Here is a 21,165-nt window from a genome sequence, read left to right as displayed (position 1 = left end):
GGGAGGCAGTGTATGATATGCCTTTTCTCCACAGGCCCAATAATGGTCCATTATTACTGCTGTTCCCGCTCCCCCCTCAGGTAACTCCATCACGCTTGCACAATTGGTGTTATATCCTACGTCCACCTCTCCTTTATGCTGGTAGCATACTTTGGGCGCAGTCAATGGTAGTATAGTTATCGGGTCTTCATCTTCTTCTACCCACGTGAGCATTGGTACATACTTGATCCACGTCGTCCAACATCGATGATTGTGTGTCTCGATAGTTGAGATAGTTTCTTTTGTTACCATGTTGCTGCCAATCACTCCTATCTCCCAGCTGTTGCCCAGGAACACCTTTCCTGTTATCGTCAGTAGCGGCCTCTCCCAGCATCCTTGTTTACCCGGAACTTCAGTGGCGTACCAATCACATGGTAGATACTGCAGTGTTACCTTCTTTGTTTCTCCTTTTGCAGGGCCACTTGTTATGTACCTGAATGCTTCAGCATGTAGACTGGTCTTGTGATAACTCAGATAGGTCTTGAGGAAGTTGTTTTCATATGGGTATGAGTCTCGTGTTTTCCATGTCATGTGCACTACTGTTCCTTGAAATCTTCCTTTCGTTTGGAACAGGGCCAAATATATTATGCACTGTGCTGTTTTTTCATCTATTTCTGTGGCAACAAATGTTCGTGAAGCGCTCATGGCGTATGGTATTAATGAGCAAACGTAACAGCTATCCTCAGTTGTCTGCTTACCAATGCGGGTCATGTGCTGGTACCATATGTTGTTTGTGACGTGTGCTGAATCTTGTACATAATTATCAATACCTTTATTGTCTGAGTACGTGCTGCGTTTAACTCTATTTCGTTTGGGTGCAAAATTACTATTACCACCTGACGTAACACCTGTTGCAGCAGGGGACGGGGGTATATTAAGTTTGGGTGCAGCAATAAAATCGATAGCATAGCTGTACTGCCAGACAGAGGCAGCCAAGAACCCGGTGATCATAAAAATCCCTATTATTTTTATTACATATGCTAATTTCACCGGCATTTTGCTCTTACCTTGCTGCGGTCCTGGCAGCTTATTCTTGCGACGTTACAGTTGCCCGCCTGAAAATTCTCAAAAGTGCTCGTTATTAAATGTTAGTTTTGTTTCCTTTAAGCTCTCCCTATCAAGTAGTCATTCAGTGCCCAGGCGAAGAGCTGCTCCCACGCTACTCTAAGTGATGGGTCTCTTAAGACCGGCAAGTATGGGCGGAGGTGGGGCATGTAGTATTCTATGGCCAGGAGGAAGGCTGTGTAGTAGACACGTACCCTTCTCCTTTTTAAGTATGTTGGCCTCTTTATTTCGTATACAAATTGGTGTGACAATTCTTCTGGGTAGTTATCGTCTGGCAGCACCATCTACACCTGCACACTGAATTTGTTAATTAGCTTTTCTTAACAATATAATATTACGCAGTTCCTGTATGTGCGAGAGAAAAAAGAGAACATTCACGTGTTTACATGTGTATTGGTGCAAGCAATGTCCTTCAGTTTTAGTTACAACTGTACTTAGTAGTCAATGGGGGGGGGGTTTGTGCTCAGATGGCGGAAGTATTTTTACTCTTTGAGCGAGTGATCATGGGGTGGGCAGTATGGGGATCACCCCCTTCTTCGTCAGTTATTGTCTCCGAGGGAACAATTGGGTCGTTGTCTGTGGTGGAACCTTCTTCCGCTGTCGGGGATGTTGTTGCTGTTCTTCCAATGGACCTGTCGTTGGCGCTGGGGCGGGTCTGCAGTTTGTAGATCTTTACGTCATGTAGATGGTTCCAGGCACGCTTATCCTTTAGTTTTACTGCTCTTGTTGATACGTCCTCTACCAGATGGGGGCCAGTGAACCTCTTGTCGTTCCACTTTCTATTGAAATTGCGAAGTAGTACGTGGTCACCTTTGGCAAGTTTGCACGAGTTCTCCTTTCCCAATTCCGTACTTTCGTCTTTTTCTTGATTGCTGGTAGACCCGCCCCGTGTGCGCTCGAGCTGTTGAGACACAAACACAACACTAGTAATCAAAGAAGACACATATTGATACATTTCATCACCTAACACATTCGCTGAACTTTCGTTGTCGGTGAATGCCCTTGACGTTGGTGTTAGGGGAAGGCGCATTTGACGTCCAGTAACCACTTCGTGAGGGGTGAGGTGGTGGTCGGACCCTGGCCTGTTTCTGAGTTCAAACAATGCTAACGGAAGGCAATACAACCAACTTTTCTTTGTTGTTTGTTGTATTTTAGCAATTGCCTCCTTCAATAGGCCATTCAGGCGTTCACATACACCATTAGCCTGTGGGTGGTATGCACATGCAAATTTGTGTTTAATGTTCAGCAGGGATGTGATATGCTGGAACATTTCATTTGCGAAATGTGGGCCGTTGTCTGATCTTAACACCTCGCACACTCCCCACCTGGGGAAGACCTCCCTTACTATGAATTTGGCTGCTCTAAACGCATCAGGGTGTGAACAGGGCCCTGCTTCAATCCACCTAGAAAATGGGCATACTACTACAATCATATACCTATTGCCTTGACAGATGTTGATCATATCAACATAGTCAATGTGAAGGTGCCGAAAGGGTCCTTCTGGCCGGGGTATGTGTCAGATCAACAGAGCACTTGATATGGAGCGACTTGCCTCGTCGTGTAGTTGACGAAGTCTTCCAAATAATGTACCTGTCTGGCTATTAGAATTAACAACCAGATTGGTCTATTACTGGAAAGACAGGAGACCGATGATCCAGGCGCCGTAGAAGGTAGACCTTGGTTGTGTAGACTTCGGTATTCCGGAGGACACACCACCAGCTGATAGTCAATGGCAAGTATCAGACTTTGTATAACAATAAGGAAAATACAAAAGCATACACAAATGCCACTAACCTGCTGACCCAGGTAAGACGTTAATCGGCTGGTAAAGCGGACACCTGCAGTCGTGTTGGACTCCTGTCCTAGTGGTAACACAGGTCCGGATAAGGAAGGGACAGACCATAGAACCTCAGGTGCAAAGCTCAAGAGGAAACAGCCCACAACGTACACAATGGAAGTCTCTAGTCCGTGTACTTGCGAGTGACGAAGGCGAAGAAGTTCACAGAATCAAGAAAAAAGGCCAAAGTCATTCAAGCTGCGGTAGCAGCGTGGAAACAATCCAAGGCAAGTCTAATAACAATCCGATGTCCTGCAGGGAGCGAGCAAAGCAGACCAAATCAGCATCCGAAAGCAATATCCAATGTCAGGCCGAGGTCGAGCAGGGAGCGGGTAGAGCAGACCAATTCAGTATGCAAGGCAAATCAGGGAAATCCGAGTTCAAAGAGGAGAAAGGCAGCCGATCAACAAGACAATATCCAAAGAGTAACCAAAGCAGTTCGAGGTCAACACCAGAAGGATCAGGAAACAACTATGTTCAGGATTCAGGAGTCAAGTCCAGAACGCCACCGAAGAAAGTTCAGAAGCGCCGGTGTTTGTACAGGGAGGCGCTTATGAAGACTGCATCACGTGACTCGGCTTGCGTGATGCCGTCACAGCAGGGCGAGTGTTCCTGCAGTGTAGAGGACGCCAGCGTTGCCAGGCTACCTTCCAAGCCCTGCGCTGCATCCGCGGTAATGGAGGCAATTGACTGCTATGATAGTCTTTGGTCTTGTACTGCAGTCTTTGACCGCGGATGCGTCGGTGAGCAACTGGCGACGCCGTGCTTACTTTCCCAGCTAACAGATTAGAAGGGCATGGAGATTTAACAGTATGGTACCTCTTATCACTTTTAGAGTATGACCGGCCGTAAACTGTTGACATGTGAGGCAATTGCTGATAAAATTTGACACATGGGAGGTTAACTCGGGACAAAACCAATCTTCTCTAATTCATGCTGCAATTATTTCCTTGCCTGTATGGGCAGGGTGATGTAATTGGCTCAAGGCGGTATTTAACAGTGCCAACGGTATTACAACTTTCCCAGTGCCACCCTGGCGCCATAGTGCGTCGGTTGGTGACATTGTGCATCCTCTTTTCACCCATACTTCTTTTTCGGCCATTGGTGCAGCCGCTTGTAGCTCCATAATCTGTGTGGCTGGGAGATGGGTGTACCCTTCTCTTATTAACATCTCCCTCGCTATTCCCCTCCCTCTCCCTCTCTGTGAGTCTGTGGGGTTCCATATCTCACCAAAATATGCAGCATATTTCGCATGTGCGTCTGCTGCTGCATTTCCTTTTGAGACGTAGTCTTCTCCATTGGTGTGTGCGGTGCATTTTACTAGGGCTAGTTCTTGGGGGTCGTTTATTACTTCATTTAGTTCAGCCAACAAGAGGGCATGTTGTACTGGAGTGCCATCAGCTCTCCTAAACCCTCTTCTTCTCCATTTTGATAGCCCTGAGTGGACAGTGGATGTAACATATGCACTGTCGGAATATATAGTTACTCTTTTATTAAAACTTTCCTTTAATGCCAATATTAGTGCAACGAGTTCCGCCACTTGAGCAGAGTAATGCTGTGGTAATTGTACACACTTCATAGCCACACACACCGGCGCCTCCATCATTTTTACTACTGCTGCCCCAGTCCTTCGTATCCCATCTCCTTGATCAATAGTTGATGACCCATCAATAAACAAAAGCTCACCTCCCTCTAGTGAGTTTTCTTCAACTTTCCTAGTACATGAGTATATTTCAGTTACTTGGGTGCAGTCGTGGGCGTAATCTCCCTCTTCAATTACTTCTCCTAGGAACCTTGCAGGGTTAACCGTGCTACATCTAACAATTGCTAGTTCAGCTTTAGACAAAATAATCTCATAACCTGATGCCCTCTGTGTCGTTAATGTGGACTTAGGTTTATTCAATATCGCAAATAGTGCATGTTCCACAAATAGTGTAGTTGGACACCCCATAGTTATTGCTGATGCTTTTTCTACTGCAAAAGCAGCTGCAGCGAGACCTTGTTCACAAGAGAAGTGGCCTAACATTATAGGGTCTAAGTGACCGCTGTAAAATGCTACTGGTTTATAGCCCATGCTAGTTTTTTGGGCCAACACTGCTTTCATCACTGCTGAGTCGCAATGTGAAAATATAAAGAAGCGCCGCTCATAGTCTGGGGATGCCAGTACTGGAGCAGTTGATATCGCGTCTTTTAATTCGTCAAATGCTTCCCTCATTTCCATAGTCCATCCCAACTTTTTCTCCCCTTTATTTGCTTCCTTCAAACCCTCAAGCAGGGGTCCTATGTATGAGCTGTAATCAAATACCCATGCTCTACAGTAGTTGCACAGCCCCAGAAATTGCTGCAGTTCTCTCACAGTCTGTGGCACGGGAGTGCTTGAGATGGCCTGTGCTCTTTGTGGTGCAATCCTTCTTCCATGTTGGGATTTCAGTTGGCCAATGTAAAGTACCTGTTCCTGACAGTATTGTATCTTTTCCATGTCTACCTTGTACCCCTTTTCTGCCAGTATCGTCAACATTTTTAAGGAGTCCTCTCTACATTTACTTTCGTTTGTACTGCAAATTATTATGTCATCCACATACTGTAACACTGTGCTTTCCACCTCAACGTTACCCAAATCCATCTGTATTACTCTATTGAAAATAGAGGGTGATTCACAATACCCCTGTGGTAATCTGGTATGTTTCCACTTTGTATTTCGGTAAGTGAAGCTTGTCAAATCTTGTGAGTCTGGGTGTAATGGTATTGAGAAAAAAGCATTTTTAAGGTCAATCACTGTAAATCGTGATGCTTCTGCTGGAATGCCACACAATATTGTGGCCGGGTTTGCTGTTACTGGATACTCTGCTTCTACTATGTTGTTCAAGGGTCTGAGGTCCTGTATGAAGCGCCAAGACCCCCCTTTAGCCTTGCGCACCGGGTACACAGCTGTGTTACATGGTGATTCTGAGGGGACCAATATGCCATTGTTTATAAGGGCCGTTATGGTTTCATATATGCCCTCATCTGCCTCTTTTGACAATGGGTACTGTTTCACTCTTGGTAGTATGGCACCCTTTTTCAATTTTATCCTTACACCCCCTATGCTTTTTATGCATCCCACGTCATAAGGGCTAATAGTCCATAATGATTTGGGCACCTTTGACATATCCTCCTTAAAAAATGGGACTGGGGTGCCTGCGGGTGCCTCAAGTGCCATTGCAATTTTCTGTGCTACTTGTTTGTGAGCCACTCTTAGCCATATTTCTACACTCATCATGAACACCATTTCATTTTCTTCCTTTTCTTCTGAGAACAGCTCCTCATCTGACACCTGGGTCAGCCTACATCCTTCTGCTAGTGCTATCACCGCCCTCCATGCTCTCCCTTCTTTATCTTGGGCGTGCACAGCAACATAATCAGCTGTTGCAATAATGCTCTCAATGTCCACTACAAACACCTTCCCTTCTAGTTCATTAACTGGTGTTTCTGGTCGGAATAGATAGGCTGCTGGTCTCCTCCATATTTTCCCTTCTATCCCTGGCATCCATGCAAATGCCATGTCTGTGCCATATTGGAATAGCTCGCCATCCACTGGCTCCGCCCTAATCGCTGTCTGTCCACAGTATGCTTGCAAAATCTGTCGTGCTGCGAGCATGTTAATCCCTGGAGTAGAGCAAATTATGCCATCCTCTGTAAAGGAGATCGTCATGTTCAACCTGTTCATTATGTCCCTCCCCAGTATATTTACTGGTGAGGCACTATAATACAAAAGTGGAACTGACAGATCATAATCTCCAATAGATAAGGGAACATTATCAGTAAATGGAACCAACCCTTTAGCCCCAGAAAATCCTTGGGTGTTCATGGCTTCGCCTGACATCTTAAATTTACCTTCCCTTATGCAAGACCGGGTTGCCCCGGTGTCAACAAGAAATGATAATTTTTTGTCACCTATCGTTACCTCTATGCGTGGTTCCTCCGCACTATTAGGTGTTACTGACAGGATGGGACACACCAAGGCCGTCTGTGGGCTGGCCTATTGGGGGTACAATGATTGGCCATTCCCTGTGTAAGGGTTGTGTCCCAACACCGTCACCCCACCCAATTGTGTTCGTTCATTTTGGGGTGGTGGTTGTATTAACGCTACTTGTTGTTGTGGCGGTGGCAGGTACTGTGTTATTTGTTGTTGTGGCCGTGAATAGGTTTGTGGCTGTTGTGTTGTTTGTTGTTGTGGGTCACTCCCTTTTTGTGACGTCTGCTGTTGTTGTATGCCCTGCTTTTCTTGTAATGTCCTAGGTTGTGCTTGTTCATTCCATGCTGGTGTTCCTGGCCTGACCCTACATGTACGTGACATGTGTCCTAATAGTCCGCAGCTCCAACACACTGGTGGTTCCCTGTTTTGCCATGGGAAGCTCCCTGTGTTGTCCTGGTATACGGGTTGTCCTGTGGGGTAGTTATTTCTGAGTCCCCCAGCCTGTTGTTGGGTATTATATCCATATCCTCTCCCTCTCATAAACCCTCCTCTCCCTCTGTTATAACTATAATACCCAGTCCCTTGCATTGGGTACCCCCTCCCATGTTTGGTGCATGTAATTGCAGAGGCGGCACTTGCTGTATTACACCTTGTGGAGGCGCTATTTGGGCGGGATCTTGTGCAGCCACTACTTGCGTTGGGCTTTGGGCCATTGGTGTGGGCGTAGTTATTAGTGCCCCTTCCATTGTATATTTAGTAAGTTTTTTCTGTACTAATTTGGCCTCTTCCGTTTTCCTATCCTCTTCCTTTTGTTTCATTTTTCCTTGCCATGTTCTGCAGTGATGTACTATAGTCAGTTGTATTTCTGGCCATGGTTTTGCTTCCATCCCCACTACTTTCTTTAGTTGTTTCTGAACCCCTTCTGGGAGCCCTTGTACTAGTATATGATAAAATATGGCTGGTGTTTTGTCCCATTGTTCTCTAGTTTCCATGCGCCACTTCTCTTGAATATCCTGGATATAATCAACAGGATCCTCATTTTCACCCATCTTACGGGAAGTAATGGCTCCTATGTCTGATGTGTCTGGGTACTGCACTCTCAGTGCCTGCCATAGCGCATGTCTGCAGTTTGCAATGGTGCCCCATCATGCGATGTGTTCGTTATTGTTACCCCATGGAATCCCGCTCTTTTCCAAATGTCATCCGCTCTATCCCCTAATATTGATATTAACAGGCCCTTTACATCTCCTACTGCTAGTTTCTGTCCTGCGGTGTGTTTTTCCATTTCATATATCCACTTACCCGCACCTCCACTTAGTGATGGGAGCCTACATTTTATATTTTCCTTATCCGTATGTTTCCAAGGTACATACTGTGGTCTAACCCCTCTTCTCTCAAGCAGTGGCATTAAATTCTGTCTTGTGTCACCCTTTACGCTCCATAATGTTGAGTCTTCACACCCCTCCTCTTCCCCCATTTCTTTTACTACTTCAAATTCTTCCTTACTACCTCTGCTCCTACCTCCCTCTTCTTCCTTTCCCCTTTTTTCATCATTTCCTGTGTTCAATATGGGTATGTTTATTTGTCTGTCTTGCCTGCGACTAGGGAGGTCCCTAAGCCGACATGCATAAGGTGTAAGTTCATTCATGAAGGGCGCGAGCTTTATTCTGTGCAGAGAGCGCGCGGTAGTTGAACATGTAGGGCGTGACGTGGGAGGGCGCGATGGTGATGTGGGTGGCGTGGTTTCATTGGTTTGTGTTTCCCCTATTCTTTTCACTTCCTCCTTACTTCTCTCCAGCTCCTCCCATCTTCTACTCATCCAGGGCGAATCTATGTTTGTTCTAGTGAGGTATAGTTTATCTAAGCTTTCCCTTTCACTCTTCCTTCCATCCTTCTCCACTCCTCCTTCCTCCTCACTGCAAAAATCATTCATAAATGGCACCCCCCACTCTGCCTTTTTTCCTTTTATTGTTACTGTTTTTAAGTCTATTAGGTCTCTTTCTCCCTTTCCGTTGTTACCAACTGTTCCCCTTAGTGCTGATGTTGTTGCTACCTCTCTACTTTTATATACATCTCCCCATCTTTCACTCTCCCAACCCCTCTCTTCTCTTCCTCCTTCGCTTCTCTCCTCCATTTCCCTACTATTTTCCTCCCTTTTCCTTTTCAATTCCTCCATTACTTCATTGCTCATCTGTTCCAATATCCTTTCATCCTCTTTCTTCCTTTCCCATTTCACCCTTTCTCTTTCTACTATACTCTCTATTACCTTCCCCTCTTCATATTTCTTAGCTGTCTCTGATATTATCCTCCTCCTCCAAATTTCCATTTCTTTTTCCTTTTCTTCTTCTTCCTTCTTCTTCTCTCTCAGCACTACTCTTGATACCCTATCTGCTGCTCCTTTTACCCTTTCAGCTTCTCTCTTTTGCTCCTCACTTCGTTCCCTTAATTTTTCCAATTCGTCCTTACCTTCTTTCCTTTTCCTCACTCTCTCTCTTTCCTCCCTCTCAAGTTGTTTGATCAGTTCATTCTGCTCATCCCTTAGTTTTGCTAATCTTTCCTCCAAAATCTCTTCCTTCTGCCGTAGTAGCTCCTCTCCCCTCATTTCACTCTCTCTGGCACTATCCTCATTTGTTCTCTTTACCGCCTCCCTTTCTTCTCCAGTTAGTGAGCCTCGTAATTTCAACAATATCTGTGCAGCTACCCACTCATCGTTTCCTATCTCTACAGTCTGCTCTTCTCTAATCCTCCTGTCCCCCATTGGTATCTTCCCATGATCCACATATGGTGGAGGGCTGTATGCCGGGTTTGAGTATCCTTCAGCCGCCCTTAACTGTCCTTCTATTTCTCCTAATTCTCTTAAAGGGTACAACCCTCCTCCCTCTGTTTTCACACCCGGTGTTATGGGTATCCCATTGCTCGGTTCCTTTTTTATGTCGTCTGATTTATCAATCTTTTCTCCACCCTGTCTTTCGTTCCCCGCATTCTTTGTGCTTTCGCACTCCTTTTCCCCACCCGTTCCTTCTTTCTTAATCTCCTTTTCTTCCGGTGTTTCCCCCATAGTGAACATTCCATTTGGTCCTGGTCGAGACCCCTGGAACATCCTCCATAAGTTAAACACCTCCACATGGTTTGCCAACTTCTTCCCCTTGTATGTATTGTGCAGATGGTTTAGTAGTGAATGTTGGGCATATGGATCGAAACTACCATTAGGCGGCCATGGTGTTAACATTTTGTTGTCTGTCCCCTGGGTCCACTCTATGCTGTACTTAATTAACTTCTCCCTATGTGGTGGCAGTGTGGTGCATATGTGCTGTAGTGGGGTAGTGAGGGTGTTCCCCCACCCTCCCGACCCTTTCCCGTATGACATAATTTCACTCCCCTTGTCACCCTTCCCCTTACTAGCAGTTTACAATATACAACCTTGTATTGCTTACCTCGCCCCGCAAGTGTGGGGACTTACGACAATCCTTTGACAAATTATGCAATAATAATAGATATGATGTTATATTATATTCCTTCCCCTACGGCCCCCTGCGGCCGAAGCGCACGCAGCCCCCTGCGGCTGCGTACCCCTTACTATGATCTTATACAGTCGTCCTGTTTCTCCGTTCTCCTCCCCCTTTTACACTTGCCGTGGCCGGCGTTCTCCGTGCGCAGCCACGCCCCTTTCCCCTTCTTCTTCCGATCCACTGGTTTATAGTTTATCTCCGTACCAGCTCCTTTATCATGCTTCTCTTCCCCACCACTCTCAAAACCCAAAATTCCTTGTGCTCGCTATATCCTATTAAATCCCTACTGGTGACGTCACCGATTTCTTCGAGCTACTGGTATATTCTTGTTATGTTCTTTAAGTTCAAAATACACTTGCAATCTACCCCGCTAACCCTACAGCTGTCTTCCTGTCTCTCCTGGAACAAGGTAATCTCATCAATAATATAACCGGACTGCGCACGCTGCGTCGCCTCGCGTGTGATACGCCCCTCAACAGGAGGGCTTAACCAGCCAATTATCTTCCGTTTTGGGCAACTATGTAACTAGCTACCGGCCACAGGGAAACGTCATCTACCTATCGAGTTTCTTGCTCGAACAATAGGGAACCTCATCTACTCATTGATCAATAAATGTCAAGTCGTAGGAAACCACACACACCCACCCTCACACTTAGTCGCAATTTTAAGCCATCAGTTTCTTACGAGCGGCTGCACGTGATGTTTTCGTGCCCCGCCCCCCTCTTTCGCGTAACGTTAGCTGACTGTTACGAGCGGCTGCACGTGATGTTTTCGTGCCCCGCCCCCCTCTTTCGCGTAACGTTAGCCGACTGTTCTCGCACTCGTTTCGCTACCATTCATTCCATTAGCAACACTCAGTTAAACCTTCGCCGCACATCTGTACAATACCTCCCCCCTCCCTTATTTACTTCCTCCCCCTCCCTCACAATTTCACATTGCTTGTTGTGCGTGTCATGCTCACCAAGTTCTCTCGATGCAGGGCCGCTCGACTGCGTGCACCCCTCCAAGCGGCTCGCCACCTCCCCTCGTCTGGACCACGTCTGGACACTCGCCGACCGCGGGCGGGATATTTCTCAACCGGCTCCCGAGGGCCAATATCCGGATTGCGCTGTCCGGTCTTCTCGCAGCTCCGCGATGGTCCTGTAGTCCTCAGAAGGGGGCAACGGCAGAGGGGGCCGCGCCGCCGGGCCTCCTCGCAACGGGAGTGCCTGGAAAAACTAAAAATAAAAGTTGATCTTAAACAGATCTCAGCAGTGCCTCCAACTTGTCGGGGGGAAATTCTGCCGGGGTCGGCCGGGCCGTCCGCAGACCTCCGGGCAGGGAGGCCCCAACTCCTCCCGTATATCCCAGATGAGATAGAGTACGAGACACACACAAGGAGCAAGGTGACTCTGCTGTTTATTTATACAAAACGGCAGGGATGGGTCAAGGAGCGTACGCGTTCGTCCTGACACACACACAATCGTGGGGCTCGCAGGCCCTTTTTACTGCATTATGACGCGCTACTTGCGTCACTTCAGAAAGTTAACAAAAAACCTATCGCCACTCTTAATTGGTTGCTCGAGTGGTAGGGTTAGTATAGTACACATATAGAGAATGATATTAGTGGTCAAGGTGTAGTCAGGTGGTATATCTGGGTTGTCCCTATAATTAGATACATAAGAATTGTTACATGAAGACTCCTGAGGATTGGCTAATGTTACTGACGTCTGAGATAAGGGCCCCATGTTCTGATTGGTGCATCCGTGAGCTCCCCAGCCTGGGACCACCGTTGTTCCCAGCTCTCGGTGTACCTGTGTTTGCAACAATGTTTCAATATGGGTACGTGCAGACAATGTGAGGATTTATTCATAGGTGGAAGGCTGACCGCTCCCACTGTAGCAGGTGTCCATTGAGCCTTTCAAGTGTCTCGGCCTGTGTCTCGTAGTGAGGGACCCAGACGCCTTTTCTCTCCTGGGTTTTGGCATCTCGTCAGGTTCGGCTTGGTCACGTGGGGAGGGACCGTGAAAGAGGCAGAATTCTGCATAATTAATATTGCTTTTTCTACTGCGTGTCTGGTTTAATTTGTAAATATGACTTTAACGTTGGTACGCGGAGTGCGAGGTTGCAACATCGTGCCTTTGATGATTTGTTCTTGGATGTGGGTTTGCAACATTGCGACCTTGGCTGGTTGCTCCACCAGGCTCATTCTGCAGGATCAGCAACCTGACTTTTGCTTTGTTAATGTCCACGGGAACTCTTGCTTGAGGCCTACTTGAGCCTGGTGCATAAGTGATCCATTTCGTGCATGGGTGCTTTAGGTTATAGTGGCATATATTTCCATGACCAGTATCGTGTTTCCATTATACCTCTCATGGTGGTAACGGGTTTCAAGAGAAGCGTGAGCAAGCGTTATAGATGAGTTCATGATGCGTCTTGCGTTTCTGCACTCTGAAAGCCTATGTAAAAATAATAAAGATGCACGTCCGTGAATATGCCTGTCGCCTACGTCAGAGCACTGAGTATGTTCTTCGTGTAGATTGGTGTGGAAATGTTAAGTGTGTATATTTGTACAGATGTGCTTCCCGTTGTCTAGGTCGTCATGGCATCTCTAACGACGTGTGGTTTTTAGTCTAGCTGATCCGAGCCGCAGGTGTCGGCATGGCCAGTGCGGGCTGCTGGGCAGGCAGGTGGACACATCCGTATGTTCCTGTACCAGGGTACCTGGTCGTCTGGTAAATGGACAAACTCTTTTCGCGGTGGGTGTCTGGGCCGTGACCCTCTAGGCCAAGCGCGAGAGGTGAAGGACGGGAGCCTGGTCTTCCATTCTCCCACTTCATAGGAATGGGAGGGCCAGCCAGAAGGAAGGGAAGGAGAACATTGTGCATGAGAGAAAGCCTATTTTAAAGGCAACTGTGGAGGAGTGTGGTATGTTGGAGGAAAGGTTAAAGGAATGAGACATGGTTAGAGAGAGGAAGACGGGAGAGACCATTAGGCCACAGACACGTGAGAGACGGAAGCTGTTAGAGAGAAGAGCGGTGGAGAAAATTTTTGAGATTTCTCTTGGGGAGTGGGTCAAGAGACATGATGTAGGAGGGGAATCCCAGGTGGAGAGGAGAAACGAGAAGCCTGTGAGGCATGGGAGAGTTACAGTAAGAAAGGGAAATATTATCAGAGGAGGTAGAGTGGTTGGCAAGAGTTAGAGAAAAAGATATCATCTGGAGAGAAGAGAAGGGACTGAATAGCAAGAAACGGCGATATAGCCAGACCATATTACAGGAATGAAGAACCGAACACCCCTTAGGTAGCGAGGATTGGTAGGCTCCGAAAGATCACGTGGGTCCAGGGAAAATTGCAGAGGAAGTGGAAGAATGAGATGAGACGCATAATCCAGGGGACAGGGAAGACAGCCCAGGAGTAATCGGGATGGCAAAGGGGCAGAGGCAAACCAGCAAAAGGAGCAGCTGGGTAAATGTGAAAGTATGGCCATGCTTCTCTGCCAATCTGCACAAGGGCTATACAGATCTGCATGAGAACAGAAACCCTGATGCAGCCTAGCAAGAAGTCCTTGCAAGCACACAAAGAGTGTAACCCAAGAAGCCACCATAGGAGGCAGCAAGCTGGAAGACCCCAAACATATCTGACTGACCTTGCACTGTTGGACTGCAGCTGGAGAAACCCTTCCCCGGGCTAGCAGGGAAGTCATTTAGGGGTCGCCAGAGGTCGCAACTGCAACCTCTGAGGTCTCCTTGCTACCCCTGTGGTCTCCCTTGCTACCCCTAAACTACTGGAGTGGCTAGCATTCTTGTTCAGGCCTCTTAAAAAAAAAAGAATAAAAAAAGAACAGGGGTGCTACAAGTCTAACACTTTTCAGCACTGGCCCTGGCCCTAAATAAGAAAGAATAGGAATACCAAATGTGTCTTTCTGGAATTCTGTACAATTATTGCTAGACTCATTAAAGACACACTTCAGGGGGTGAGTCACTGATTTAGTCTGTTCTTAAACACCTCAACTCAGCCTTTCATCCTTCTGCGGTTGATGAATTAGTACCAACACAGGTTGGGTGATATTGGGTGTATATTTTTCCAATATAAAGTGCTTATGTGTAAGTTCTATATAATGAAATATACATCACATTATAGTGATATCGTAACCATATTTTTCGTAGTGTACATCCTGTTTTGTCAAAGGGTGAAAGGTCGTATTCCACCGTTTCCTGCAATATCATTTCGGGGTGACGTCAAATGACATCACTTCCTGTGATGTCACCAGAGGTCAAGGGTCGTGTGATGTCACTTCCATTATCCCTGGCATTTTGGTGAAATGACGTCCCTGCAGGCAAGGGGGCTTGGAACAACCTCTGGCACACTTTGCTCTGTTCTCATCAATTGACAGCCATATTCTGTTGACCCACTGTTGAGAGAGACTGTCCATTACGCGCATTGCGCCCTGCTGCTTGGAGTCCCCTTTCTCCTGACACCTTGTGTGTTCAGTTTGGCCACCGTTCTGACACATGCTACTCAATTTGTTTGTTCACACCTATAAAACATACTTTGCGTTTGAGTCTCCGCTTGGGGAACACTGTGACAGGCTGTCATTCTACCAGCCTGCCAAAATTCATTGTAGTAGCATCATAATTTGCTTTTTATGTCTCTATGGAGATTAGCATTGCATGTCATTGCCTCATTTGTTTGCCTGATTGAGTGCTTTTTCTTGCCTCCGTTTGTGATGCTCAATATACTGTCAGTTCCTCCTGCTTAGCACTGCATCTTCTGTACTTTGGTTTGCCCAATTATTAGTTTGTTTGTTTGCTTGTTTATATAGCGCCCCTGACCCTCAGGTAACTGGGCACTTCAAGTAGGTTTAGATAAAAAGGTTACATTGGTTCGTTAACATAGCTGCATACAGTGTGATACAAATACAGGAGGCATAAGGTTATGTACAACACGAAGGAGGATGCATGGAAAGCAGACAAATTACAGTGAACGACATTATACATAGTAAGCGATGAGCCAGTAGGTTATATACAGAACATTAAGGATTGAGGTAGATGCATTGTAAGTATATTGTAAGTACGTAGAGGCGTGGAGGGTTAGCTGTTCGTAAGGTCTCGATGGGAAGTTTATTGAGTCTCCTGAGTGGTAAGCCAATTTTTTACATAGGTCCTGAATCGGGAAAATGAAGGTTCTGCTCTTAGCGATATGGGTGTGGAGTTCCACAGTTTGGATGCTAGGACGGGGAAGCTACTGCCCCCTGATTTGTGTCAGTTAAATCTCGGGACTAGTGTTGTGTAAAGTAGTCCCGGAGCTGCATTTTTAGCGTGCTATTTCTTTAATTTGTTTTTTTCAGTCGATGTAAAGGAAAAGCGGGATTTTCTTATTCCCTGGCTGGAGATTGCTAATTTTCAACGTGCGGATGCCATATTTAATTGTAATTGGTTATTTATAACGCGCTTAATTCCTAGAGATTTCTAAGCGCGGACCCGGGGATCGCACTTGTGTTGCTCCGTGTCATCTTGCTTCCAAGACTAGCGCGTTGCCCCTAAGCTATCTCCTGAGACATGAAAAGTTATGAAAGCAAAGGACACACTCTCCATCCAACAGATTTCAGCTCTGTCATATTGGAGTGCTTGCGGTTGTACCTTATAACGCCAACACAAAAGATGACAATGATCTCTGCTGTAAAGTTGTTGCGTGTGTGTATTGCCCAGTGTCATTACCGGTGCTCGAAGCACTGTGTTTATTACTTGTTAGGATTATTGGTATTGGATGTTGCAGAACTCGCATATGTTATGTTAATTGGATTTATATAGCGCTCTATATATCACTGATATGATCTCAAAGCGCTTGTGGTTTGAACGTCCTTGGGACTGTAGTCCAGGTCAGTCGAGAGAGGAGGGTGGCATAGGGTGCTTGGGTGCACTCAATATGTGGGCATCTGATGTGATTGCCTGATTTTAGCTGCATCCTAACATTAGGTGTGGTGGTATTGAGAGATCAGTTGAATGCATGCAGTCTGGTAGTTGGTCTCCCAGACTGCATTCTGGCGGCATTAGGCATGTGTAGGATGTTTATGTGTGCCGCTAGGCCAATTTCTTTCCTGGGGTATAGCTGCGTTCTAGTAGGATGTTGAGGTGTTTATGGAGTATTGTTCGTATGTGAGCAGCTAGGCCGAAATTGATCGAGGGGTATAGCTGCACTCTGTTGTGTGTTGGTGTAAATTAGAGAGTGAGCATAGTGATAGGAGAGGTGAGTATCTGGAGAGGATGTTTCATTCATGTGAGCACACTGTTCCGGATTATAGTCTCGTGTTTCACGGTAGCTGCAGTCAGGGGTAGATTCACAGCTAGGAGCCGAGTAAGATATGTTTGCTCATTCAGAGGGTAATTCTTTTTAGGTTCAGCACTATGCATCTCCGGGGCCCTATTTCTGGGTCACTGGTTGTGGTGTATGATGGGTCGCAGGATTGGATTTAGCAGGATAATTGTTTACAGGGCAGAAGCTATCTCGCACCAATGTTGTCATAGCGAGCTCCTTTCCCAGCCTCTGTTTGTCGTCAATGGTGTGTTGCAGGGTAGGTTTAGGCAGGAGAGTTGGTTATAGGGCAGGAGTTATTTCGTACCAACGTAGTAACATCGAGGTGGGATAGTGGTTATAGGACAGGAGGGTGTGGCCATCTATTGAGTAATGGTAATATCCCAAATCTTTTTCTTCATTGGCTAATATTGCACAACTAGAATTTGCCATATGTTCACCAATTGTACAGAGTATAGTGTCCTTCATATGCCCAGTCTAAACTGTAAAATATGAAACATGTATAACTATGGAGGAGGCCTAGCTCAGTCAGGGATAATTCAGAGTTATTTCAAGCTGTACAATTTTATACAGAGTAGACTGTGTGTCAGATTAGCATCTTTGCATAAGGGGGGGTTTTACAAAGAGAAAGATGTTACATTTGTTCCTGAAGATGATGAATTTCGAGGCAAAACAAAGTTCTTGAGGGAGGATGAGCACTGCACTGCCCGAGAAAGATTGCTTCACCGGTTGTTTTTGTTGAACCTTGGGGTGGCCAAGTGAAGTGTTTCTTTTCTTCTCAGCATCTTGTAACCTCCAGCGATCACAAGCTTCTCTGCCAAGTAGTTAGGGTATTGTAGGTGCAATGCATTGTATGTTAGGCAGGCTGACTTACACTGAGCTTTAATTGGAGGCCAGCGTAATGCAATGAGTACTGGAGTGATGTTGTCGAAGCAGCAAATGCTGGCGGTTGCCAAGTTTGTCAGCCACAATGCATTTTCATTTAGCTAAGTATGTTCCATTTATATTAAATACACTGGACATTGGAGTAAGCAATTGGATTAAGCATATATTCAATGCAAACAGTGTTTTTGTGTGCAGCCATTTTACAGAAATGACCCATGAAGTGTATGTTGATAGTCTGTGAGAAAATACCTTGTTACTGCATAGCATGTATCATGCTGCTTGAATTCAATTTGTTGATAAATCCTACATTACAAAAGTTACCCCATTCCATTGCTTTCTATTTGCATATCATGTGAAAATGAAATGGAAAAATGTAGCTGGAGTCATGTACATTCAGCTGGTTTTATGTGATTCTACCGAATTCAATTTTAACAAATGAAATGTTACTGAAACCCCCTCTTTTCCCCATGCCTGTAGCCCCACCCTGAACCACCCCTCACAGCTTTTAACCCTTTACCCCAACCCGTTGCATATTTATTTTTTTGATATTTTTTCAGTAACATTTCATTTGTTATTTTATTTTCTGTAACATCACTGCATACCCATTCAGCTCAGTTGCAAAGACAAAAGGTTCAGCTCTCGGGTAAAATCAGCAATCAATCAATTTTCTGAGATAGACAGACCCAGACGTGGGTATTCAGAGCATATGGTACCTCTCACAATTTCAAGAAAAGACAATCCATATATTTAGAAATCCTACGTTTTGTGGAATGTCATTGTTTATGAGAGACACCGGTCCTTGGTCTGTCTGCTCCTTTAGAGAACCATTTCTTAAAAAGATCAGATTACCATGTATTCCTCCCCTGTTGACCTGAGGCAAAGCCGTAACATATTAGCTCTTGTGCATCTGTTTCATGGCCTTTTTGTTTCAATACGGTAATGCAGCATCTTTTGGTTAAAGCTAAACTTGCATAAACATTCAATGCACAGCTTTAGAAAAACAAAGTGAATATGGTTTTCTTTAAATGGCTCCAAAACGAAATCATATTATTGTCTTTAACTTCTGAACTCGTTGCTTTATTTAAAAAACAAAAACAGATTTGAATTCAGCAAACCACTCCCCATCACACACTTATAAACACAACATATTAAAATGTGTGAATTATTAATGCATGTACATATTTCAATAACTTTCTTATTTTACCAGTTATTGGAAAATGAAGGAAGTGCACTGGTTCCTAGTTTTCTTGTGATTTCGAATGTAAATGCCTCAATAATGGTTCAGGTCCATAACAGAAATTATGAGGGAAAAATACATTTCAGTCCAATCTGACGAAGTACTCCAGATGCGAGGAGAGAGAAACCTCACCAATCAAAAAAAGGAGAGGATGATTGGCAGTGTGAGTATCGGAAAAGAATCTATCATAGACCCCGTTCAATGACAAAATGCTGCATCAAATGATGCAGCCTGGATGGAGTTTATCAAGTATTTATTTTCCACATAGGAAATGGAGAGAGTTCTTGGACAAGCTGTAGATGAAGGGAGCTTGTACAACAGGAGTACTGCTAATTGGAAATCCACCTCTAGAAGAGAGATTGGGAACAGAGCTTATTTTACAGAGCTGCCTGCAGCTATCGATGTTCCTACATGTTCCATGCCTTTAAAATACAAACTAGAAGTCTGTACAATAACACAAATATGTGATATATATATAGTTAAGTTGAGCAGATTTAACGCAACAAAACCCTTGAAATTCAGCGAGAACTAGTGCTACAGATACTGCCGCAATTCTATTGAAGAATATCCCTACCTGTGGCCACTGCTTGCGTGCCAGCGCTGGGAGTTTCCTGGAACTCGCGCTTGCTGCACGGCCGCTCGCTTCCTGGAGGAGGCGGAGCTTCGGGCCGTTCACGTGACCGCTCACGTGACATTCGCCGGGCATAAAAGCACTCCTAGTGCAGCTGAGCGGCGAGAACTAGTGCTACAGATACTGCCGCAATTCTATTGAAGAATATCCCTACCTGTGGCCACTGCTTGCGTGCCAGCGCTGGGAGTTTCCTGCAACTCGCGCTTGCTGCATGGCCGCTCGCTTCCTGGAGGAGGCGGAGCTTCGGGCCGTTCACGTGACCGCTCACGTGACATTCGCTGGGCATAAAAGCACTCCTAGTGTACCCTCGCGGCGTTAAGCCCTGCAGGGTAAAGTCCGGAGTCTGACTGTTAAGCGGCTGTTAGGCGGGGAGGCGCACAAGGCACATTATCTCCTCTTACTACTCTTCGGGTTAGTCATTGTAAAGGTAACTTTCAATCCTTCATTACCTCTGGGGTGCGTGGGGACCTCACCAAACTTTACCATCACTGAACTAGAAAGGAAGCCATTAAATGAGACTCCGAAGCTCACCACCGCTGGAAGAGATGGTAGACCAAGAAGGCTCATACCTTGGGGGGGAGGGCAGCACTATACCTGATGTTCTACCTCTTACTCTTCCAGGAACATCTCATTTACCCATTCAGGCTAGTCAAGACATTATTCATGCTGACTGCCAATTGGCCTCTGAAGTTCATGTTCCCCCCCCCTTATTCAGGAAGGGTGGAAAAGAGGACTGGAATACACTCTAACGACAAAAAAAATACAAAGTAGAATCAATGATCACTTCGCAGGAAAAAGAAATAAGAGTACCAATGATCCAGCTGATTTAATGGTCACAGCTGGCCAGACTATCTGTACAAATCAGGAGAGTGACATCACCCTTTCATCACCCCTGTCTATTGACTGTCCCTATCTATCAGAACCATTATTGTCTAAAAATGGTCCAGTTCCATCAGGTTCACAGGACGAACATGAAGAGCGCACCCCCCAATTACAGGGGGTGCCCTCTACAGCCAGTGAAAACACGCTGACAGCACTGAGTTTTGTATTGAACTCTCTGGTCTCTGTATTCGAGCTTTTGAAATCAGAGGTTCAAACACAAGCAGGCGTCTTATTAGAACTCGCAAATGAAGTATCAAAGAACGAATCAACGACAACAACACTCAATAATATCATGAATACAATCTTGATTCCAATAATAAAAGACTCACAAATTGAGGGAGTGAAACAAGGTTCGGATCTTACTCCAATTTACTCCTTGTTGAAAGAAGAAGCTAAGAATAATCTTATAACACAAGAACTCCTAAGAAATCTCCCCATGGAAATTCGAGACACTACAATCAAGATCCAACCTCAGTTAGAAGAGGATCTCGTGGACTGCTTTGATGATACTCCATTATCAAACTCAGTCCTAGAAGAATTTCGAAGACTAGCGAATGTTGAAATAGAATCCATAGTAGAGATCTCGGAGAGTCCAAACAAAATCACAGTTGTAAATGTCCAAGATTCCCCGCATAATGAAGTAAACCCTGATCCGGTCACCCCATGTCATCCCAAAAGAAGAAGAAGAAATAAGCAGAAAAAGAGGCCTTTAGCAACAGACTCCCACTTTTACCCACAAATGGAGAAAACCCTAAAAAAACAAAAAAACAAAAAAAAGAGCTCCAAATAAATCGGGAACAAATGCCTTCTTTAAAAAATTAACATTGAATG

The sequence above is a fragment of the Ambystoma mexicanum genome, chromosome 2q, assembly GCF_040938575.1.
Source record: "Ambystoma mexicanum isolate Mex_15411 chromosome 2q, UKY_AmexF1_1, whole genome shotgun sequence".
Lineage (NCBI taxonomy): Eukaryota > Metazoa > Chordata > Amphibia > Caudata > Ambystomatidae > Ambystoma > Ambystoma mexicanum.
Note: the sequence above shows the minus strand (reverse complement) of the source record.